This window comes from Macaca mulatta, chromosome 7 (genome assembly GCF_049350105.2).
Source record: "Macaca mulatta isolate MMU2019108-1 chromosome 7, T2T-MMU8v2.0, whole genome shotgun sequence".
Classification (NCBI taxonomy): Eukaryota; Metazoa; Chordata; class Mammalia; order Primates; family Cercopithecidae; genus Macaca; species Macaca mulatta.
The window spans coordinates 179,532,355-179,556,712 of NC_133412.1; the positions used below are offsets into that span (position 1 = coordinate 179,532,355).

General features: G+C 40.7%; 1 pseudogene and 1 gene segment (V, D, J or C); one reads left to right on the forward strand and one right to left on the reverse strand.

Annotated features, from left to right (window-relative positions):
• Positions 1-24,358, reverse strand: part of LOC106995637 (immunoglobulin heavy constant delta-like) — a 727,209-nt gene that overhangs the window by 278,253 nt on the left and 424,598 nt on the right.
• LOC144329704 (uncharacterized) lies at positions 22,575-23,398 on the forward strand (annotated as a pseudogene).

The following is a 24,358-nucleotide window of genomic DNA, read 5'->3' on the forward strand; positions in this document are numbered from 1 at the left end:
TTTTATTTTCTATAATATGATAAATAAAAAGTGTTATTATTATAGGCATTTTATAGACCAATAGTGAGCATACTTATGTTAATTTTTTCTTAACTTCGTGCCAATATCTTATTAATTTCATATAGATATTTGTTACTGTGTGTGTCATTTCCAAAATATTAAGCTACTATTTTTCATATTAATACAACTCCTCTGTAGGCCCTAGGTATTGCAAATGCTTTCTATAACTCTTCTCCTTTTGTGTTTTCTACTGTCTCTTCACATGAAACTCTTTAATTTGCATAACTATATAGATGAATAAAGTATTTTATAAGTTTATAATCACACATACACATACACACATATGCTCAGTACTGAAACATACATGTGAAAATACAAAAATGGGTTGGGTGCGGTGGCTCACGCCTGTAATCCCAGCACCTTGGGAGGCCGAGGTGGGTGGATCACCTGAGGTTAGGAGTTTGAGACGAGCCTGGCCAACATGGTGAAACCCCATCTCTACTAAAGATACAAAAAAGAAAATACAAAAATGAACGCATATCCAAATACCAAAACAGAACACGAATTTATTTAATATTATTTTAATTATTTAATTGAATTGAATTTACTGTTTTATAGCATAATGTAGTATTCCAAAATGTTGTTGTTCTGTGTGATTGCTTCTCTATCCTAATGCCTGTAAACACATATATTTATAGGCAAGTTTTGGCAGAACTTAAAGTAAATACCATTCTTGCCAAATTAAATAATGTACAATGGTATTTATGTATAGCTTTTCTGTGTTGGTTTGTCATTTATGCTATTAGTATGCTTTAAATATCAGTCAGTTATTAATAAATTTAATAAAATATAAGAAACATCACTTTAAAAATTTTATTACATTATTGTAAAATTCACATTTTATATATATATATATATATATATAAAATTTTTGGTTTTTTTGAGACGAAGTCTCGCTCTGTTGCCCAGACTGGAGTACAGTGGCACGATCTCGGCTCACTGCAAGCTCTGCCTCCTGGGTTCATGCCATTCTCCTGCCTCAGCCTCCCAGGAAGCTGAGATTACAGGCGCCCACTACCACGCCCGGCTAATTTTTTTGTATTTTTATTAGAGACGGAGTTTCACCGTGTTAGCCAGGATGGTCTCGATCTCCTGTCCTCGTGATCCGCCCGCCTAGGCCTCCCAAAGTGCTGGGATTACAGCTGTGAGCCACCGTGCCCGGCCCTTCACATTATATTTTTATAAAAGTCAGGATAAAATGTTCTTATTTAGAAATTAGGATTGTTTTCTACCATTGATATTGCATAAAGTTTCAATGCAAATTCTAGATGTTTGTTTGCCAATACTCCTGGATGCTAGAGAACATCCAGCAATATGGAACTGAAATCAGCCCGGGATTTCCAGAATTCACTCACAATGGCAGCTTGCTAGAGGGTGGTCTGAGAGTTTGCAAACACTTTAGGGGTTTGAACTTCATCATCAAAGCGCTCGTGAGCCTCAGTGCTGAGCACACAGGGAGCAGCAGGAGCAACAGGAGCAGCAGAGCCCACTCTGAGGTACTTAGGAAAAAGACTTGATGTTGTGGGGTCTGCAGGAACCTAGAAAAGGGTGAGGAGGTCAGAGAGTCTGCAGGTAGATGAGTATATTCTTTTTCTTTTCTTTTCTTTTCTTTTTTCGCTTTTCTTCTCCTCTCCTCTTTCTCTCTTTCCCTTCCCTTCCTTCCTTCCTCCCTCCCTCCCTTCCTTCCTTCATCTTTCTTCTTTCCATCTGCCTGTCGGTCTTTCTTTTCACAGTTTCTTTCTGTCACCCAGGCTGGAGTGAAGTGGCATGATTTCAACTCACTGCAACCTCCTGCCCTGGGGTTCAAGCCATTCTCCTGCCTCAGCCTCCCAAGTAGCTGGGATTACAGGTGTCTGCCACCATGCCTGACTAATTTTGCATTCTTAGTAGAGACAGGGTTTTGCCATGTTGGCCAGGCTGGTCTCGAACTCCCAACCTCAGTTATCCACCCGCCTCAGCCTCCCAAAATGCTGGGATTACAGGCATGAGACACCATGCCCGGCCTAGATGAGCATATTATAAGAACTGTTATCCTCCTAAACTTGTTTGGCTTCAGTTATCACCAAGAGAAGTGAACAGATTCACCAGACATGGAGGAGACAAAATAAAGGGACTTGTTGTTTCTTACTGGAAGACTGAGGAAGACAAAAGGATTTGATGGAAGAAGAGAAGGAGGAGAAACAGTGTGAAGAGTAGAACCCCAGAACTCAACAAAGGTGGAGGAACTGACCCCTGAAAGTGGTTTTTCACCTCCACAAAAGGGAAACAAAAGGAAAAGAAACTTAACACCATGAAACTGCTGAGTTATTGTTAGAAAAGGATTTACTATTGTGTGACTGACATAGCACAAAAAACAAAACCCATGCGTGGAACCAAAGTTTGAATTAGGCATACACCATTTCTTATTATTAAAACACATTGAATTACTATTGCTAGCATTATTCTAAAAATATGCAGGGTTAAAAGTTGAATTGAATTCCTGTTCTAAGTTAAGGGTTTGTATGTGAAAGAAACCATGTTACAAGGAAGAAATGGTGAGAGATCCTGGGAAGACTTTTGCTTGACCAGCTCAGGAATCAGCAATGTCTAAAAGCAAACCTCATCCTTCCCAGGCACCAATGTGGATCTTCCTCCTAAGAGAACCCTAGTGTCCTGAACAATTGATTCCCTGGTGGTTGCAGAGAGCCCCATGGTGGCCCAAGCACTCTCTGTTGGTCCTGAACCCCTGGTGTCCTCAATGTTCTTCAGTGGTCATGAGTGTCTCCTGGTGGTCTTCTGTGCCTTTAGGTTGTCGTGTTACCCCGGGTGGATTCTGAGAACCTCTTGGTGGTCCTGAGGGTTTCCTGGTGGTCTGGAATTGCACCCTCATGATTCTGTGCCCCTTGCTTGTGCTGAGCGCCCCCTGGCATCCTGAGCACCGCCTGGGGTCCCCATCTGCTGGTCCTGAGCACCCCCTGGTGTCCTGAGTGCCCCCTGCTGTCCTGAGTGTCCCCTGTTATTCTGAATGCCTCCTGCTGGTCTTGACCGCCCCCTAGTGTTCTGAGCACCCCATGGTGTCCTGAGCACACCCTACCATCCCGAGCGCCACCTGGTGGTTCTGAGCCCATTCACCACAAAGTCCCCTCTTGTCTTCCTGCAGGAAAGTTTGCCTCTAGACACATAGATGGCCCTCGCTGTGTCTTTCACAGTAACACACTACCTACTCCTCAGATCTCACGTAGATCATTTTAAAGGTGATTGTGATATTAAGTGTTATCCCTGGGTATTGTAAATCTTCTTCGTGTTGGTGCAGAGCTGCTACCACCCACTCCAGCCCCTCTCCTCCAGCCATCTGGGCCCAATTCATGCTGTAGTCAGTGAAAGTGAATCTTGATGCTTTGCAAAAAAGGCTAAGAGAATAGCCAGGCTATTTTGCCAAACACAAAAATATAGATCCAGTAAACCTTTGAGGAATTTGGAGAGAAGGTGTGTGGATTAGGTGAAACACATACTTTTTAATCACAATGAAACTATTTTCATGATGTCCAATGATAAACACATGTCTTAATTTGTGAAAACTCATAATTTTTTGAAACAAAGTGTTAACCTAAATGCATGCAACTTCAAAAGTATTTAGCTGGTCATGAAACACAGAATAAAATGAAATCTATATACAATATCTAACAATGATAAAAAAAAAGTTTGAACTAATTTCACTGTAGAAGGTAGGGCACGAATAAAATAATCAAGTATCTTTGGTAAGAATTTGATGTTGTGATTGTAAAATATAAACATGCTGCACATAAGCACTGGACAGTAGTTGATAAACATATTTTCAACAAGGGTCAGTTTAACAATTCTAACACATTTTGTGTATTTTGAAATTGTGCACTAAGTAAATTAATTTCATATGGTAGAAGAGGTTTCCTCAATTTGGAGTGTGGGATTATGGACAGGCAAAGAAAGAAGGCTATGAATGTCTATGTAGATCTCAGTAGCATGAAGAAACCAGTATGTTCTTAGGTTGTTGCAAATGACAAAATCTCATTCTTTTCACGGTGTAACATTAATCCACATCCTATATGTACCAGTTTTTATTTATCCATTCATCTGTTAATAGGCACTTAGGTTGCTTTCAAATTTTGGCTATTATGAATAGTGCTGTAACAAACATGGTAGTGCAAAAAACATTTTTCTTTGTGGGTGGAGGGTACTTGCCAGCAGCAAGATTGCTGGATTCTATAACGCTATTATTAGGTTTGAGGAAACTCTAAACTGTTCTCCATAGTGGTTGTATTAATTTAAATGCCCACCAATAGTTTATGAGTGTTCCCATTTCTCCGTGTCCCTGCCAGTATTTGTTTCTGTCTGGCTTTCGGTTAAAATCATTTTAAAATCAGATGAGATGATATTTCACTGTAGTTTTGTTTTGCATTTTTCTAATGATCAGTGTTGTACAACACATTTTTATATGTCTGTTTGCAATTTGAAAGTCTTATTTTGAGAAATAATTATTGCCTACTTTTTATTCAGATTACTAGATGATTTTCCTCTGGAGTTGTCTGAGATCCTGGTATATTCTGGTTATTAATCCTTAGTCAGATGGGTAGCAATGTCTCTTTATCTCACACTATGAAGGACGTGATGTCGTCACTCACAGGTGCATTCCTGGATATACACACAGCGTCAGTGGAAAAGCAGTCATTTGGCACTGTTGCCTTTGACAGTCTCTACTTCATGTCTCTGTTTGGGAGTCTGTATCTCTTCAAATAACAACTGGATGTTATTCTGTACTCACTGCTGGCATGGTGTCACTGTTTTGTGTAAAAAATCGATCCACAATCTAATGCAATTAAATTCATTCCTATTTGGAGGATCAGTTTTTGAGGTTTGTCATGACCCAGAACGTTATGTTATTTTTCAATAAAATGGGTCTAGAAATATTTTGCAGGCTGGCCTTGAAATCCTGGGCTCAGGTGATCTTCCCACATTAGCATCCTGACTAGTTGAACATACAGGCACATGGCACAGTGTCCATCTGATTATTCTTAAATTATGCTATTTCTCATTCTCTCTGCTAAACCAACTGTATTATTGCTCTCATGGAGCTGTCACCTTTTCATTAGTTACTTACAATAAAAATACATTGTGTGTTTTAGGATAACTTTAGTGTAGAAATTATTCACATTGGACTGCAAATATAGTCACACAATTTAGAGCGTGCTGTATCTCTGTTTTTGTGCCCTGCATCTTTACCTATAAAAATATAACAGCCTTTGCCTTGGTGCACACGAAATTATTCATACATCTCAGAGTGACAGTCCTGCTTTAAGAGCAGAAAACTGTAGGAGAGTCATGGACTCACATAGTCTCATTATACCTCTCCCAGGAAACTTCCCAGAACCTCTGCCATATAAGTGAGCAGGGGTGAGAATAATTGGGGTCCGTCTGTTCTTGGTCTATAGTGCATGGCAAGAAAACTCTGTCTCATAAGTGAGGCTTGGAGGAGACAGGCATCCATCACCTCACAGACTGGAATTTAGTCTCCACCGTAGAGATCTGACACCATGGCTTCAACTGAGATCTGAGGGAGAGGAAGCACCATCTTCTTTTCAGATCAGCTCAAGGTCAAGTTTCTGTCATCCTGAGCTGCAAATGAGAGAGTAATGCTCGTCTCTCAAGTATGGTGGAATCTCACTGCCCTTAATGACACTTGGCAAATCTTTTAGTCTGTTTCAGCTGCTATAACAGAACTCCATAAAATGGGTGGCTCAGAAATATCATAAACATATTTTTCTGAATTCTCAAGGCTAGGAAGTTGAAGATCTAGATGCCTTTGAGATTGGTGAGGACGAGCAATTATGTTCATAGGGGTGTAACTGATATATCCACACAAAAAATTGTGCTTGGATGTTCACTTACATTTCCCCAAAAATGGACACATTTTGTATTATTCTTGATGAGTTGAGCAATTCTAAGACTTGAATAAGGAACTGAACCCTGCAGGTTCAGCACATGTATCCCAGAACTTAAAGTAAAATAAAATTCTATAAACAAACTTACAAATAAATTCTATAAACAAACTTACAAATAAATAAAACAAACTTACAAACTGACACAAGAAAGAAAATTGTGTCAGAAAAATTAATATGGAGCCCTTGCCTGAAGTCTGATGGTGGTAAGTTACATAATGGGGCTGCGGTGAGATAGGCTAGCAAGTGCTCTAATTCTGAACCCCTCAATCATACCCAACCAGCAATGGGCCATGGGTACACTAGGGGTCCCCAGACATGGGAAAACTCTATTACTCCATAAAACTGGGCTGGGCGCCTCTGAATGCTTTAAGTTCGGAAGGAGCATCTCCTACCCCAGATTCTGCAGTCAGTCAAATCTCTGCTCTTTCCCTGGGGTCATGAGAGATGATGTGAAGAAGGGTCAGTGATATGGTTTGTCTGTGTCCCCATGCAAATCTCATCTTGAGTTGTAACTCCCACAGTCCCCATGTCGTGGGAGGAACCTGGTGGAAGGTGATTGAAATATGGGGGCGGGTCTCTCCTGTGCTGTTCTCGTGATAGTGAATGAGTTTCACGAGATCTGATGGTTATAAAAGGGGAGTTTTCCTGCACGATCTCTCTTCTCCTGCCTGCCACCATGCCAGATGTGCTTTTCACCTTCTGCCATGATTGTGAGGCCTCCCCAGTCACATGGAACTGTAAGTCCAATAAACCTCTTTTGTAAATTGTCCAGTGTTGGAACCAGCATGATAACAGACTAATACAGTAAATTGGTACCAGTAGACTGAGACATTGCTGAAAAAGATAACCAAAAATGTGGAAGCGACTTTGGAACTGGGTAATGGGCAGAGATTGGAACAGTCTCCAGGACTGAGAAGAAGACAGGAAAATGTGGGATAGTTTGGAACTTCCTAGAGACTTACTTGGCTTTGACAAAAATGCTGATATTTTTTGAACAATGATGTCCAGGCTGAGGTGGTCTCATGTGGAGATGAGGAACTCACTGATCTATTGAGAAGCATCTCCCCTCTCTTATGAAATCAGAGCCTTAATCTGCAGGTCATGGCAGCAGATCTGGAAGATGGTGACATCAATAGGGAACATTAGAGCAGTGGGAGGGAAGAACTGAAGAAAACAGGAGAACTCTACCCCAGTGGAAGGGTCAAGAACACACAGACCAGCATCTCATCTGAAGGAGGGTCAGGAACACTTGGAATGTCACACTCAGGCTCAGGATCACAATGATTTTCTAGAAACATGGCCCCATGAGAGGTCAGAGACTTTCCTTTTGTCTAATGACTTCCACCAATTTCACAATTGGCAGTTAAATACAACAGTTTAATCCACCTTCGGAATCTGAAATAGATTCTCTGTAGAATGGCATGATTTTACATGAATCACTCCATGAAACTGTCTTTACAGTGACTAGATTTGCGTGTTGAATTTGACATGATGACCATGATGCTGATGATGAAGATGACGTTCTAAGAAAAATAACCCAGGTTCAAAGAGCTAACTGCAGAGTCATTTTTATGTCTGTTTTTCTTTGGGACATGAAGGGCATGAGGTCTAAGGAACATGATGAATGGTCTCCTGAGGGTTGGATGCTGTTAAGCAAATAAGACAACCCTTGATGGTAGTCAGAGGCTCCCTGGCTGGTTCCTCGCTGCATTTGCTCCTCACTGGGGCTCTGCCTTTTGCGAGTTCTGAGCATCTCCTGCTGGTCCTCTGCTGCCCATGCAGCCCAGATAAAGGAGGGCTGGGGGATCTGCTTCTGAGATGCCCAGTCCTATGTCTGGCTCCAGTTCAGGAGCTCAGCCTGTCCTGGGGGCTGAACCTGTTAGCTCTTCCATGCGTACTTGCCTGTACACTGAGCTTCATCACAGTAAGGTGACAGGGTCAGCGTCACAGACAACACTGCAGGCAATTTTCAGCAAATCTCATTGTAGTTTGACTGTATAACTAAGCAATTATGTTCATTGGGGTGTAATTGGCTGACATACACACACACAGACACACACACACACACACACACACACACACATATTACATGGACATTCATTTACATTTCCCCCAAACTGGACACATTTGGTATTATTCCTGAAAAGTTCAAAAAATTCCGAGGTTTTAATCATAAACCAAAAGATAACATTTTCTATAACCAAACTTACAAATAAATGAGAAAATCAGGTCAGAAAAATCAAGATTGAGTTATTACCTGCAGTCTAATGGTGATAAGTTACATAACGGAGCTGTGTTGAGATAGGCTCCCAGGTGCTCTAATACTGAACCCCTCAATTACAGCTGACCAGCAATCTCTGGCAGTGGGGAAGCTAGAGGTTCCCCTACATGGGATAGCCCTCTGACTCCATAAAACTTCTCTGGGCTTCTCTGCAGGCTCAGAGGTGTGCAGACTCCTACCCCAGATTCTGCAGTCAGACAAATCTCTGCTCTTTCCCAGAGGACACAAGAGGTAGTGTGGATAAGGGCCAGATGTGCTCTACTCAAGGTGTCTGCACATCAAGAAAAACTAGTGAAAGTGGAAAATGCATGTTCTCGATCCTTTGAACAATACCCATGAAAAAACTCAACTCTGTGCCAAAGCCTCATGTAGAATTAATAAATAATGCAAGGGAAATAAATGTGAAAAGTACAATTGTTCACAGGTGCACGCTTGTTCATATATTTTCCAATAAAATACAGTAAAAGCAGGTGTTCTCTATAAAAATCCACAAACACTGCGTTGACTCTGAGAATGCACCTCCCTCCATCATCCTACAGGCAGCAAAATGCAGGTGGATCAGGTTTCCAGCAGCTGCTTTCTGACATCTGTGGCATGTCGTGTGCTGAGGCCCATGTCCTGTGGTCTACTCCAATGAAAGGACTGACTCCACAGCTATTCCTAAGCAGAGCCATTTCTGGGAGTCATGAGGATTCCCTGAGAGGTAGCACTGACTTGCACAGGACTTAATTATATTTTGCATCTTCCTTGCACAGCACAGCAATGTAAGAAACTTCCATCCAATCCACCCTCTCTCTCTCCTTCACTCAGACACAGGCTTCCATCATATGCCTTCAGCTTCCCAGGCTCATTCCACCCCCTGTGCATTTTCTCTCCAAGGGGTGGATGTAGTTATTAAAAAATGCAGGGAATCTTCATCCCTTCTTGGAGTTTTCTGTTTAGAAAACCAATAATAACACAAATGTTACCAGAAAGGGGTCCCAATTCGGGTGAATCCACAAAGTAAAATGAAAGCAAGTTTGTTAGGAAAGTAAGAGAATAAAGAATGGCTACTCCATAGGCAGAGCAGTGGCATGGGCTGCTGGGTGTCCATTTTTCTGGTTACTTCTAGATTAGGAATTCTAACCCGTATTTCCCGATGGCCAGCAGTATTGACCTTCGGCATGCCTAGCCGGATCCTACAATTACTGTTACCCAGAGCTCAGGGTACAATGGAGTGTCCATCCTCAGCTCTCCTCAAAGTCACAGGTGAGAGTGCAAATACGTGACAGTGTGAGAAGCCCAATATCACCGCTACATCCGTATTCCATTGGACAAAACTAGTATTATTCCCTTCTTGGCTAATGTCCACCCCATTTTCCAAATGCCTCCATGCACAGAAGACAGCAGGAGTGTCCAGGCAATGGTGAGTGAGAAAGTTCCCTCAGCCTACCCAGGTCCTGCAGACCCAAGCCCTGGGAATTTCACTACAGAAAACACATCCTCTGTTTTCAGGGAAGAGAAGAAGAAAGTAGACTGTGAGAATCAAGTCTACAGAGAAGGAAAATGGATTTGCAGAAAGAGGGTCAACTGAATCAGTCTGAGTCAGACATGCCTAGTTTTACAAGACGAGGGGGGATAGCCATGAAAACCATAAGGTTTTAAGGACCCTGGCCCTGGGTGAGCCTCTCTCTTGGCTCCTATCAGAACTCAAAGCCTGTTCTAATCAGAAATTCCCATGGAGGTCTCTGCCCTGAGTCTAAATAGAAAACACTCTCCAGATTCTGGGGGCATCCTCAGAACTCTCATCCTGTTGACCCCAGAGTGACACTCTGGTTTCTGTGGAGGTGAGGATGTGTCCTTCTGTAACAACAACAACAACAAACAAAAAAACAAAACAGAAACAGAATTGGAAAAAAAGTTTTGCATTTAGAGACATGAAATGTTAGTACAGAATTACAAATCTAGAGAAGTTCCCCGGGGAAATTTGACAATGAGGCATCACCAGACCAAGACAGAAAAGCCAGCTCTTAGCAGCACCTGCACTGGGCCTGGAGACAGCCCCAAGCACAGTGTCCCGGGTGCCCCCTGATGGTCCCGGGGATCACTGCAGGGAGGTTTGTGTCTGGGCTCACACTGACCTCCCCTCACCGTATCTCTCACACAGTAATACACAGCCGTGTCCTCGGCTCTCAGGCTGTTCATTTGCAGATACAGCGAGTTCTTGGCATTGTCTCTGGAGATGGTGAATCGGCCCTTCACGGAGTCTGCGTAGTACATGGTACTACTACCAATGTATGAAACCCACACCAGCCCCTCTTCCGGAGCCTGGCGGACCCAGTGCATGCCATAACTACTGAAGGTGAATCCAGAGGCTGCACAGGAGGGTCTCAGGGACCGGCCAGGCTGGACCAGGCCTCCCCCAGACTCCACCAGCTGCACCTCACACTGGACACCTGCAAACAAAGAGACATCCTGGTCAGAAACTGCCACACAAATCCACTGTTTCTCTCAGTCATATGCACTCACACTCGATCTCTCTAGTTTTCCATGAATCACCTTCTAAAATAGCAACAAGGAAAACCAAGCTCAGTCCAAACTCCATGGTTGGCGATCTGTGTTCAGGGCTGATCACCAAGAGGAAGTTCTTGGAATCCAGGGCTAAGGCTCCTCTCTCGGAGCTGCAGGGTCAGGGTTGGGTTGGTTTTCATCAGTAGAAGGAGGACCCTATTTGCATGTCTCCTAATATATAACGAACTCTAGGGTGCGACGCTTGAGGAGTAGGCTGTACCCAGATAAAAAGACCATGCTCTGAAGAAGTTTGCTGATAATGATGTTATTTGGAAATTATGCCACATTATTATGATATTGTGCTGTGATAAACACTTTGCTCTGATGAATCTATTTCCTGTTTAAATAATTGTGTAAATTATGTTCTATAGGAGTCAATATTTTCTCCATTTATGGATGTAGAAGTGAACCCACACATGGAGGGGGCTCTGTATGCATCTAGGAGCTCATGTCTGGGTTGAGTGAACCCCGGTATCTGGCCCTGTGCTCCTCATCACCGGCTCTGACTGCTCCCTAAACCAACTTCAGTACAAAGCTGGATGTCCTTAGTGTGGTTTTCAGAACCCACTTTGTGTAATAAGAGCATGTGTGATGTTGCCGCACTCCAGCTCTCACCTGAAAATATGGAGAGAACTAGGGTCCAGCCACACTAATTTTCAGGTACTTCTGACATTTAACATATTTTTGTATCTTTTGGTTACTCTTTCCCTGTCTAGGTTTCCATTTGTTTGCTTGTAATACATTTTATGAGGCTTAATTGAAAGATAATAAACTTCACATATTAATGCACAATTAATAAACATGATGTAACTGTCATCATTATCAAGAAAGTGGACAAGTGAATTCTTCTCAACATTTCCTCTTGTTCTGCAATATTCCTCCTCCTTTCCCCTTCCCTTCTTCTATCATCGCCCCTGGCAACTACTGATCTTCATTATATTACTTTAAATGCATTTTTACTTATAAGAATGTATAAACATGAAATAACGTAGTATATACTCTTATTTGTTTGGCTTATTTTACTCAACATAAATACTTAGATATTTTACTTTGCTATTCTGTGTATCAGGTATTTATTTATTATAAATGATGTGTACTATTTCAGTGAACAATTTTACAATAATTTGTTTTTCTATTAAACAGCTTACAAATATTTATTTTCTTACTCTTGGTCTTACTAAAAAAATCTGCTACTCAGCTTGGAAATGTACATATATGAAGAATATATTTTACTTATTTTTTTTTTTACCATAACATCAACAATAACACAAGCCGAGAAGGCAGAATTTTGCAAATTTTTTAATACTATAGATGCTCGAAGTTTTAAGACAAACATTAAATCTGAAATCTAGCTGGAGGCAATTTCATGTAGAGAGTAACAATGCCAGGGTATGAGCTGAACTGAAGCAGAGCCTGGCATGTAAAATGTAAGGTATAACTAAAAACACAAGTATATATTGGATTGCTTAAAGTCGAGTGTGGTCAACATGTTGCAGTATGAATATCTAAAGAACCACATCATGAAGAGCTTTCATATTCTCTTGAATCCCTTTTCCCAAAAATGGGGACAGTCACAGAAATCTTTCTGTCCCAATGTGTCTGTCTGGGAAAGAAAAAAGAGCCCACACTTCTGAAATCCACTCAGACTCACTTCCTGTATTCCCACTGCAGAATTAAGAATTACACTGGTCGGGCGCAGTGGCTCATGCCTATAATTCCAGCACTTTGGGAGGCCAAGGTAGGTGGATCACTAGGGCAGGAGTTTGAGAGCAGCCTGGCCAATATGGTGAAACACCATCTCTAATAAAAACACAAAAATTACCCTGGCATGGTGGTTTGCGCCTGTAGTCCCAGCTGCTCGGGAGGCTGAGGTAGTAGAATCCCTTGAACCCAGGAGGCAGAGGTTGCAGTGAGCTGAGACCGCGCCACTGCACTCCAGCCTGGGCGACAGAGCGAGACTCCATAAAAAAAAAAAAAAAAAAGGAAAAGTCAAGACTCTGCATAAGACACAACCACCAAAGAAAATTTCAGGCCAATATCCCAGAAGAACAATGATGCGAAAATCCTGAATAAAACAATGGCAAACCAAATCCAGCAGCACATCAAAAAGCTTATCCACCACAATCATATCGGCTTCATCCCTGGGATGCAAGGCTGGCATATGTTAATATGCAAATCAATAAACATAATCCATCACATAAACAGAACCAATGTCAAAAACCACATGATTATCTCAATAGAGGCAGAAAAGGCCTTCGATAAAATTCAACAAGCCTTCATGCTAAAACTTCTCAATAAACTTGGTATCAAAGGAACGTATCTCAAAATAATAAGAGTTATTTATGACAAACCCACAGTCAATATCATACTGAATGGGCAAAAGCTGGAAGCATTCTCTTGGAAAGCCGGCACATAACAAGGATGCCGTCTGTCACCACTCCTATTCAACATAGTATTGAAAGTTCTGGCAAGGGCAATCAGGCAAGACAAAGTAATAAAGGGTATTCAAATAGGAGGAGAGGAAGTCAAATTGTCTCTGTTTGCAGATGTATATTGTATATTTAGAAAACCCCATTGTCTCAGCACAAAATCTCCTTAAGCTAGTAAGCAACTTCAGCAAAGATTCAGGATACAAAATCAATGTGCAAAAATCACAAGCATTCCTATATACCAATAACAGACAAACAGAGAGCCAAATCATGAGTGAACTCCCATTCACAATTGCTACAAAGATAATTAAATACCTAGGAATCCAACTTATGAGGGATGTGAAGGACCTCTTCAAGGAGAATTACAAACCACTGCTCAAGGAAATAAGAGAGGACACAAACAAATGGAAAAATATTCCATGTTCATGGATAGGAAAAACCAGTGTTGTGAAAATGGCCATGTTGCCCAAAGTAATTTATAGATTCAATGCTATCCCCTCAAGCTACCACTGACATTCTTCATAGAATTAGAAAAAAACTACTTTAAATGTCATATGGAACCAAAAAGAGCCTGTATAGCCAACTAAGCAAAAAGAACAAAGCCGGAGGCATCATGCTATCTGACTTCAATCTATACTACAAAGCTGCAGTAGCCAAAATCCCATGGTACTAGTACCAAAACAGATATATAGACCAAGGGAACAGAACATAGAACTCAGAAATAATGCCACACATCTACAACCATCTGATCTTTGACAAACCTGACAAAAACAAGCAACGCTGAAATAATTCCCTATTTAATAAATGGTGTTGGGAAAACTGGCAAGCAATATGCAGAAAACAGTAACTGGACTCCTTCCTTACACCTTACACAAAAATTAACTCAAGGTGGATTAAAGACTTAAACATAAGACCTAAAACCATAAAAACCCTAGAAGAAAACATGGGCAATACCATTCAGGACATAGGCATGGGCAAAGACTTCATGACTAAAACACAAAAAGCAATGGCAACAAAAGCCAAAATTGACAAATGGGATCTAATTAAAATAAAGAGTCTCTGCACAACAAAAGAAACTACCATCAGAGTGAACAGGCAACCTACAGAATGGGAGAAAATTTTTGCAATCTATCCATCTGACAAAGGACTAATATCCAGAATCTACAAATAACTTAAACAAATTTATAAGAAAAAACCCAACAACCCCCAAAAAAGGTGGCAAAAGATATGAACAGACACTTCTTAAAAGAAGACATTTATGCAGCCAACAAACATATGAAAAAAGTTCACCATCACTGGTCATTAGACAAATGCAAATCAAAACCACAATAAGATACCATCTCACACCAGTTAGAATGGCAATCATTACAAAAGTCAGGAAACAACAGATGCTGGAGAAAATGTGGAAACCATCATTCTCAGCAAACTATCACAAGAACAAAAAACCAAACACCGTATGTTCTCATTCATAAGAGGGAGTTGAACAATGAGAACACATGGACACAGGGAGGTGAACATCACACACTGGGGCATATCAGAAGGTGGGGGTGGGGGCCAAGGGGAAGGGTAGAATTAGAGGAATACCTAATGCAGATGACAGGTTGATGGGTACATCAAACCACTATGGCACCTGTATACCTGTGTAACAAATTTGCATGTTCTGCACATGTATCCCAGATTTTAAAGTATATATATAAAAAAAATGCAGTAGTGGAACTGATGGATCATTTGTTAGTTCTGTTTGTACTTTTGAGGCACCTCCACACTGCTCTTCACAGTGACTGTACTAGTTTACATTCACTCCAGCAATGCATACGAGTTTTCTTTTCTCTGTGTCCTTACCAGCATTTGTTAGCATGTTTTTCTTTTTTGACAACAGCCATCTTAACTGATGTGAGATGATACTTTCTACAATTCTGCAGGCTGTTTGTTCACCAAGTTATTTCTTTTTCTTTGCAGAAGATCTTTAGTTCAGTTGAGTCCTGTTTGTCTACTTTTTTTCATTGCATTTCCTTTTGAAATCTTAGTCATATTTTGTTTACCTAGGCCAATGTCCCGAGAACTGTCCCCTATATTTTCTTCAAGTATTTTTATAGATTCAGTTAATACATTTAAATATTGAATCCATATTCAGTTAATTGTTTTCTATGGTAAGATGGAAGTCTGGTTTTATTCTTCTACATGTGGCTGTCCAATTCTCCCAGCACCACTTACTGAATAGAGGGTTGTTTCTCCAGTGTATATTTTTTGTCATTTTTCTCAAAGAACAATGGGTTGTAGGTATTCGGCTTTATTTCTGTGCTCTGTATTCTATAACATCACTCTTTTTCTGTAACAGTACCATACTGTCTTTCTTACTATATCTGTGTAGTGTAATTTGAAGTCAGGGAATGTGGTGCTTCCAGGTTTGTTCCTTTTTCTTATGATTTATTTTGCTATTCAGGCTCTTTTTTGATTCCATATACATTTTAGGATTTAAAAAAATATATGTAATCAATTATGTTGGTTACTTGATAGAAATTTCATTGAACCTGTATATTGCTTTGGGCAGTGTATTAGTTCATTTTGCATTGCTATAAATTAATATCTGAAGCCAAGTTATTTATAAAAAAGAGGCTTCTTTGGCTGACAGTTCTGCAGGCTGTGTGAGAAGCATGGCACCAGCATCCGCTTCTTGTGAGGGCCTCAGGGAGCTTACAATCATGGTGGAGGGGAAAGAGGAAGCAGGCTGTGTCACATGGTAAGACAGGAGACATGAGAGATTTGGAGGATTGCCAGACCCTTTTTAATAATTGGATCGCAAACTACCTAATACAGAAATAATTCACTAATGGCCACGGGGTAGATACCAAGACATTCCTGAAAGATCTTTCCCCATGACCCAAAACCTCCCAGTATGCCCCAACTCCAACACTGTGGATCACATTTCACCATGAGATTTGCAGGCAACAATCATCTAAGCTGTATCATTTCACTCTTGTGTCCCCTGATCTTATGTCCTTCTTAGGCTGCAAAATCATCTTTTTAAAAAATATATATAGTTCCCAAAAGTCTTAACTTGGTCAACCTCAACCTGAAAGTTCCAAAGTCTCATGTGAGCCTTAAGGTAACTTCCCCCAAGCTGTGAGCTTGCAAAATGTTTTAAATAATTATTTACTTCCAAGGTGCAACAGTGCCACAGGCATTGGGTAAATATTGTCAACACAAAAGGAATAAATTGGTGAAAGGGATGGCCAACAGCACCCCACCCCCACACACACACCTAAAGCCTGTTAGGGCAGATATTAAATCTTAAAGCTACAAAATAATCTCACTTGACTTTATGTTCTTCAACCAGAGCACACTGGGACAAAGGCAGTCCCAATAACCTCAGGCATCTCATCCCTATAGCTGGGCACAGCCCATGGTGCTGCTTTCACAGGTTAGAGTCAAGTGCCAGAAGCTTTTCCAGGCTGAGGTGCAAGCTGCCTTTGGCTCTACCATTCTGGAATCTTGAGGGTGTGGCTGCATTCCCACAGCTCTACTACGAAGTGCCCTAGTGGGGACTCTGAATGGGGGTTCCAACTCCATCTTTCCCCATCTTCAACACTGTCCTAGTGAAGGCTGTCTGTGGTGGCTCCACTTCTGCAGCAGGCTTGTTCCTGGGCATGCAGGGCTCTCTACACATCTGAAATCTAGGTAGAAGCTACCCAGCCTCCTTCACTCTTGCATTCTGCATGTGTGTCAGAATGCACTTATCCAGGCACCATTTACTGAATATAGAGTGTTTCTTCCCAGTTGCTTGTTTTCGCCACCCTTAAAAAAATACTAAATTGTTATATTTCTGTTTTCTATTTTGATCAATTTTTTTCTGCATGTCTGCTCTTGTACCAGTACCAAGCTGGTTTTGTTACCACGACATTACGGTGTAAAGTCGGTATCATGATGCCTCTGGCATTGTTCCTTTTGCTTAGCATTGCTTTAGCCATTCAGGATCTTTTTTGGTTCCATATAAATTTTCAATTAGTTTTTTTTCTGATTCTGTGAAGAACGATGGTGATAGTTTTATGTAAATAGCATTGAATCCATGAATTCCTTTGGGCAGTATGACAATTTTTACAATATTAATTCTTCCAATCCATGAGCATGAAATGTTTTCCCATTTATCTGTGTCATTTATGATTTATTTCAGCTATGTTTTGTAGTTCCCCTTGTAGGGATCTTTCACCTTTTTTATTATCTGTATTCTCAGGCATTTCATTTTCTTTGTGGATATTGTAAGTGGGATAGGATTGTGTTCTTGATTTTACTCTCAGCTTGGATGTGGTTGGGGTTTAGAAATGCTGGTAATTTTTATCCCTTGATTTTGTATCCTGACACTTTAATAAAGTTGTTTATTCTAGAATTATTTCGGCAGAGTTTTTAGGATTTTCTCGGTGTAGAATTGTATCATCAGCAAAGACGGACGGATTGACTTCCTCTCCTATTTGGATCCTGTATGAGTCCATTCTCACACTGTAAAGAAACACCTGAGACTGGGCAATTTATAAAGACAAGTGTTTTAATTGGCTCACTTAGTATGATGTTGACTGTGGGTTTGTCATAGATGGCTCTTACTATTCTGACGTATGATTCTTTGATGGCTAGTCTGTTGAGGGTTTTTATCATGAGTGGATATTGGATCCTATCAAAAGCTTTCTCAGCATCTATTGACGTAATCATATGGTTTTTGTGTTTATTCTGTGTATATGGTGAATCACCGTCACTGTGGATATTGAACGAGCCTTGCATCCCAGGGGTAAAGCCCAGTTGATCATGATATATTGTATTTTAAAGTGCTTCTGGATTCCATTTGCTAGTATTTTGTTGAGGACTTTTAGGTCTATGTTCATCAGGAATATTCATCTGATATTTTCTTTTGTCATTGTGTCTCTTCCTGATTTTGTGTGCCAAGGACACACAGTAGAGGAAAGACAGTCTTTTCAATAATGGTGTAACAACCAGGCATCCATATGCAAAAGAAATAAAATTAAGCCTTCTCTAACTCCATATAAAAATCAACTAATAATGGGTATAATACCTGAAAACATAAACTCATAAATGACAAGGAGGAAAAAAAAATCTTCCTGCCATTGATTCGGAACTGATTTCTTTGAATTTAATACCAAAGCACAGGAAAAACTATATGCAATTATGTATCTGACAAGAAGTTCTATCCAAATGTATAAATAAACCATACAACTCAATAGCAAATAGCAAATGACCTGATTAAAAAAGGGCAAAAACCTGGATAGATTTTTTTTCAGAAGACAAACACATAGCTAATAGTAAATGAAAAGGCTCTCAACATTTCTCATTATCAGGGGAATTCAAATCAAAAGCACAATGCGATATCACCTCACACAAGTTAATATGGCTATTATCAGAAATGAAAAAGACAACAAATGTTAGCAAGAATGTGGGAAAAAGGGAACATTTTGTGGTGTGATTGATTACAAGTTGAAAATAAAGCTATCATGTCATCTGCTGATTCCACTTCTTGTTATATATTCAAGGGAAATAAAATTATTTTGCCAAAGACATATTTATTCCAAGATTATAAATAACAGTGTGGATTTGTAAAATAAATTAATGACTGTAAATTGGATGAATGTATAAAGAAAATGTGTATACTTAAATAGGAATTTTATTTGGCTTTGAAAACAAGGAAATTCTGACATTTGCAACAACATGGATGGGCCTGGAGGACATGATGCTAAGTGGAATAAGCCAGATGCAGAAAGACAAATGCTTCATGACCTCATTTACATGTGGGATCTAAACTATCCAAGTTCTTGAAAGCAGAGGGTAGGATAGTGGGGTCCCAGGCCTGTGAGAGGGAAATCGGGTGATGCTGGTCAAAGGTTACAGAGTTTCAGTTGTGCAGGGTGAATGAGTCCTGGAGATCTAATATACAACAATGTTCCTATAATTAATACTGTATTGTAAAAATGAGATTTGCTAAAAGGGTAGATCTTAGGTGTTCTCATAAGACACATACACACACACACAGTAAAAATAAAATGGTAGTTCTATGAGATGATAGATATACAGATTACCCCAACCATGATGAGCATTTTTCAATGTGTATCTGATATGGTTTGGATCTGTGTCCTGGACCAAATCTCATGTTGTATTATAATCCTCAATCCTGAAAGTGGGACCTGGTGGGAGGTGACTGGGTCATGGGGTGGGTCTTTCATGAATGGTTCAGCACCAACTCCTGGTGCTGTTCTCATTACAGTGCGTGGGTTCTCACAAGATCTGGGTGTCTAACAGTGTGTAGACCTCCCCCACTTCCTGTGGCTTCCGCTCTGGTCATGTGATGTGCCTGCCCCTCTTTGTCTTCTGCCATGATTCTAACTTTCCTGATTCTCCCCGAAGGAGAAGCCACTGCACTTCCTGTACAGCCTGCAAAACTGTGAGCCAATTAAATATCTTTTTATTTTTTTTAATTTCTGAGTCTCAGGCATTTCTTTTTAGCCATGTGAGAACGGACCAACAACACATCAAAACATCAAGTGGAGCACCTTAAATATATACTTTTTAAAAATGTTCTATTATACCTCAATACAAGTGAAAAAAATTAAACTTATAATAAAGAAATGCATACTTCATATTTTCCCAATAAAAATGAGAGAACATAGAAAAACTTACATTAAGATACTTGCAACAGCTTTGCTTACAGTATTCATAAACTGGAAACAAATTTAAAGTCCATCAACAGAAAAACAGATCAATGTATTGTCATTTATTTACTTAATGGGCTGACTCAGATAAAAAATCTCTGTCCTTTCTCTCTGTCTCCATATATAGATGAAAACTTTGAGGTTTCATATCAGAGTCAGTTCATTAATTGAATAAATGACAATATGTTGATCTAATTTTATACATTAACTTGCATGAATTAACCTCAAATATAGCAAAAGTAGCCATGACCAAAAAAAAAAAGTCTGTTAGATTCCATTTATATGAAGTTCAAAGCAGAAAAACATGGGTTTACAGTGCCAGAAATCAAAACATTTTCCCATGCAGGAGTTGACCGCAGGCACAGCGGAAGACCTGTGTTGGGGGATGGACTGCTCTTCAGCTACCTGGGACCTGTCCTATCTTCAGTGGGTCCCGGGCGCCCCCCGGTGGCCACGCGCACCCCTGCAAAGAGGTTTGTGTCTGGGCTCACACTGACCTCCCCTCACTGTGTTTAGTACAGTAATACAGGGCTGTGTCCTCGGTTTTCAGGCTGCTCATTTGCAGATACAGCGTGTTCTTTGAATCATCTCTTGAGATGGTGAATCTGCCTTTCACAGCCGCAGCATATTCTGTCGTGTAACTGTTAGCTTTGTTTTTTATTAAACCTACCCACTCTAGCCCTTTCCCTTGAGCCTGGCGGACCCAGTGCATGTAGTAGTTACTGAAGGTGAATCCAGAGGCTGCACAGGAGAGTCTCAGGGACCCCCCAGGCTGCACCAAGCCTCCCCCAGACTCCACCAGCTGCACCTCACACTGGACACCTGCAAACACAGAAACACCAAGGTCAGAAACCGCCACACATATCCACTGTTTCTCTCACTCATGTCCATTCACACCCAATCTATTTCTCCATGAATCACCTTTTAGAATAGCAACAAGGAAAATCCAGCTCAGCCCAAACTCCATGGTGAGTCCTCTGTGTTTAGTGCTGATCACTGAGTGGAAACGCCTGGGAATCCCGGGGCTGGGGCTCCTCTCCCAGAGCTGCAGGGTCAGGGCTGGGCTGCTTTTCATCAGCAATGGGAGGGACCCCATTTGCATGTCTCCTACTATATAGTGAGTTCTGGAAGGGATGCCTCAGAGTGGGCTGTGTCCCAGAGTGGATGTGAGTGATTATATGTCATAAATAATTAATTCTCATTGACATGTCTACTTTTAGATGCACATGAATTATGCTCCGTGAGAGTCAAATTTTCCTTCATTTACAGATATGAATGTAAACCCCCAAGCATGGAGGGGTCATGTGACATGTCTAAGAGCTCAATCTGGTAAGAGCTATTCTCAGTGTTTGGCCTGTGTTTCTCAGGGCTGGATCCAACTGCTCCCTAAATTAACTCTAGGACACAGCAAGAAATTTCCAGTGAGGTCTACAAAATCTTCTTAATATAATGATATCATGATATAATTTGGTTGTATCTTAGTGTTTTTCTAAACAATACAGAAAAACTGAGGATTAATTTGCATGTGTATTCAGAAGTCTATGGCTTTTCTTGTATTATTTTTCTCTCTCAGTCTTTTTCTACAAAATTATACTTTTATTTTTAATAAGGTAATATTGGCAAATTATAATCTTCACCTAATATGTTCTCAATTTGACAAATACTGACATAATCATCACCATTCACAGAGAAAACAAACCAATTCACCTCACAATTTTCTCTTTTTCTCCTGCAATTTCCCCTTCCTTCACCTTCCCTCCTCTTACCATTGAGAAGTCAGTTAGGGATCTTTTCTATGTAACTTGCAATGAGTATTCACTGTGTACAGTTTATAAAACATAATCACATGTATGTGATTTGATTAATTATACTCATCATATGTACTTGTGAACTGAACCACGCTGTTGATCGTATCCAACACTAATTGATTGCAGTAGTAGGTACTATTCCAATAAACGACTTTTCCACAATTTGTTTACTGATAAAGCTGCTGATTAATATTTAGATTTTCAGTTTCTGTGTATTTCAAATAAAGCTGCTGCCCAGCTTAGAGAAGCACACAGCTGAGAAACATGTTCTTAATCTTACAACAACATGAACAACAGCTAAACTGGTTAAGTTGCAAAAGAACCAATTTGCTTTAATATATCAGGTAATTAGTTATAGCACCTGCGTGTTTGTCAGTGTATGCGAGAGAAAGAAAGAGGGAGGAAAGGAGACTGAAAAAAGATAATTATTAATTTATGAAATCTTCAAGTACAGGGACTTTATTCCTAATGAATGGGCTCCACTTAAGTTCAAGTTGAGGTTGAAGAGCCTAACATATGGCTATATATTTATAATATAAATATTATTCTCTAAACACAAAAACACTCATGTAGGGAAAAGAGAGATCAGACCATTACTGTATCTACGTAGAAAGGAAAGACATAAGAAATTCCATTTTGACCTGTACCTTGAACAATTGCTTTGCTAAGATGAGGTTAATTTGTAACTTTGCCCCAGCCACTCTGCCCCAACTTTGAGCTCACAAAAACATGTGTTGTATGGAATCAAGGTTTAAGGGCTGTGCAGGACATGCCTTGTTAACAAAATGCTTACAAGCAGTATGCCTGATAAAAGTCTTCGCCATTCTCTAGTCTCAATAAACCAGAGGCACAATGTACTGTGAAAAGCTGCAGGGACTTCTGCCTTGGAAAGCTGGGTATTATCCAAGGTTTCTCCCCATGTGATAGTCTGAAATATGGCCTCGTGGGATGAGAAAGACCTGCCCATCCCCCAGCCCGACACCCGTAAAGGGTCTGTGCCGAGGTGGATTAGTGAAAGAGGAAAACCTCTTGCAGTTGAGTTAGAGGAAGGTCACTGTCTCCTGCCTGCCCCTGGGAACCGAATGTCTAGGTATAAACCCCGATTGTACATTTCTTCACTTCTGAGATAGGAGAAAAGCCGCCCTATGGCGGGAGATGAGACATGTTGGCAGCAATGCTGCTTTGTTATTCTTTACTCCACTGAGATGTTTGGGCAAGAAGGAAACACAAATCTGGCCTATGTGCGCATCCAGGCATAGTACCTCCCCTTGAACTTAATTATGACATTGATTCTTTTGCTCACATTTTTTTTGCTGACCTTCTTCTTATTATCACCCTGCTCTCCTACCACATTTCTCTTGCTGAGATAATGAAAATAATAATAAAGACTGAGGGAACTCAGAGACCGGTGCTGGTGCAGGTCCTCCGTATGCTGAGTATCGATCTCCTGGGCCCACTGTTGTTTCTCTATACTTTGTCTCTGTGTCTTATTTCTTTTCTCAGTCATTCATCACACCTGATGAGATATACCCACAGGTGTGGAGGGGCAAGCCACCCCTTCATCTGTCACCGAATGTGGGTGCCTTTCTCTAGGGTGAAGGTACGCTAAGAACGTGAGCATTGAGGACAGTCGACGAGAGATTCCCGAGTATGTCCACGGTGAGCCTTGCGGTAAGCTTGTGCACTCAGGGGAATCCAGGGTAACAATGGGGCGAACTGAAAGTAAATGTGCCTCTTGTCTCAGCTTCATTAAAGTTCTCTTAGGAAGAGGGGGAGTTAAAGCTTCTACAGAAAATCTAATTACGCTATTTCACACAATAGAACAATTCTACCCATGGTTTCCAGAACAGGGAACTTTAGATCTAAAAGATTGGGAACAAATTGGCAAAGAATTAAAACAAGCAAGTAGAGAAGGTAAAATCATCCCACTTACAGTATGGAATGATTGGGCCATCATTAAAGCAACTTTAGTACCATTTCAAATAGAAGAAGATAGCGTTTCAGTTTCTGATGCCCCTAAAAGCTGTGTAATAGATTGTGAAGAGGCAGGGACAGAGTTCAAGAAAGGAACGGAAATTTCACATTGTAAAAATGTAGCAGAGCCGGTGATGGCTTGATCAATGCAAAATGTTGACTATAATCAATTACAGGAGGTGATATATCCTGAATCATCAAAATTGAGGGAAGGAGGTCCAGAATTATTTGGGCCATCAGAGTCGAAACCACGATGGCCATCGACTCCTCCTCCCGCAGTTCAGATGCCTGTGACATTAAAATCTCAAATGCAGTTTAGACAAGTACAAACCCCGAGAGAATATCAAGTAGAAAAGGATAGAGTTTCTATCCCAGCAATGCCCGTCCGGACACAGTATCCACAATATCAGTCGGTAGAAAATAAAACCCAACCACTGGTAGGTTATCAATACTGGCCGCCAGCCGAATTTCAGTATCGGCCGCCTCCAGAGGTTCAGTATAGATCTCAGGCGGTGTGTCCTGTGCCAAATAGCAAGGCACTGTATCAGCAACCCACGGCGACGGCGTTTGATCCTACAGCACCCCCTAGTGGACA